This window comes from Vipera berus, assembly GCF_964194415.1.
Source record: "Vipera berus genome assembly, chromosome: W".
Taxonomy (NCBI): domain Eukaryota; kingdom Metazoa; phylum Chordata; class Lepidosauria; order Squamata; family Viperidae; genus Vipera; species Vipera berus.
Genome location: NC_138210.1, coordinates 44119977 through 44121537, shown reverse-complemented (window position 1 = coordinate 44121537; position 1561 = coordinate 44119977).

Here is a 1561-nt window from a genome sequence, read left to right as displayed (position 1 = left end):
CTCACCCTCAGTTTTATTTTTCGGGCTAGCACCGCAGAAGCCCCTGTTTTGAAAACGCCCGGCCGTCCCGACGTGTGACTCACAGTCAGCCCCAGCGACCGCTTCCCAGTACCTGTGGCATACTGGAACTCGGCTTCCACCTCGTGTAGGCTGTCCCGCTGCTTGCTTCTGCAGACCGCCGCAATGTGCCCCGTTTTTCCGCACGACCGACACTTCGCCGACTTGAAACGGCAGGTAGACCGGGGATGCTGTCCTCCGCAGCTTGCACAACGGGTAGACCGGGAGCCGCTCACGCCGCAGCCGGAGCACTGGGTAGACCGGGGCTGTCCGTAGCCGCTGTTCTGGGTAGACCGGGAGTTGCAGCCGCATTCCTGGGTAGACCGAGGGCGATTCGCGCTGTGGCCGTGAAGCTGGGTAGACCGGGGTCCGTTCGCTCCGCATCTGCACTCCTGGTCTCTCTCGCCTGCCGTGGCTGGTCTCGGTTCTTTTCTGTTGTCTCGGTCGGGGTTGAAGGATCGCTGAGGTCGGTTGATGGCATCCACCTCCAGCTCTGCCCCGTCTGCGCCGGTGCCTCTTCTCACCTGGTGGATGGATCCGCCTTCCCTCGTCTCGGGCTCCTCGGCTACATCCCAGGCTAGGAGTTCGTCTTGGACATCCCTCAGGGTCAGCTTCTGCTTAGCAAAAAGTTTCTGGCGCAGCTTCCTGTCCCTCACCCCACAAACGAGCCGATCCCGCAGCCTAATTTCTAGATTTTCGAAATTGCAGAGGCGAGCTGCCAGCCTCAGACCTGCCATATACTGTTTGGCAGACTCACCTGGTCGCTGATCCCGTTTTTCAAAACGATACCGCCAAGCGATCTCGGACGTCTCGGGCTTGAAATGTTCAGACAGCTTCGCCAGCAATTCGTTGTAGTCAACGGAGTGGATGTCATCGGGTGCGCAGAGACCGACCGCCAGCTGGTAGGTTTCTGTGCCGCAGCTGCAGAGCAGTACCGCCGCTCTCTGCCGGTCCTCCTTCACCCCGTTCGCCCTCAGGTAGCATTCTATCTGCCCCACGAAGGCTTCCCACTCCTCGGGGCGGCCGCTATTGAAAAGGGGATACTGACCAAGTTGTGTCATCCCGTCGTCCCGGTTGTCCTGCGTCTGGATCCGGGGCTGCCGATTGGATTCCGTCCGCGGCTAGCGTTGTCCGATGCAGGATCCCACCTTCGTCGCCAGTGCAAAGTCGCGTGGTCGCACAGAGAGACGGACACTTGAGCTGGGTAGTATTTCTTTTATTCGGATCAGGAATGAATCTGAGACAAAGGGGTTTACCTGGTGTTCCTTATACCTGCCCAGGTGAATGATGGCCAATAGAATTGAACCTGGGCTTCCCGCCAGTGCATGTGACCAATAGGTTTAAACCCTGGCTTCCCGCCAGAGCTGACCCTGCCGGGGGCTGTCAAACTTGCTCCGTCCGGCTTTTCCCGCCTCAGCGGTTATCGCCTGGAGCTGTCCAGCCCCCTGCTGCGCTGGCATTTCCTGTGTATGCTAGCAGCATACACTACACCATCTATCTATCC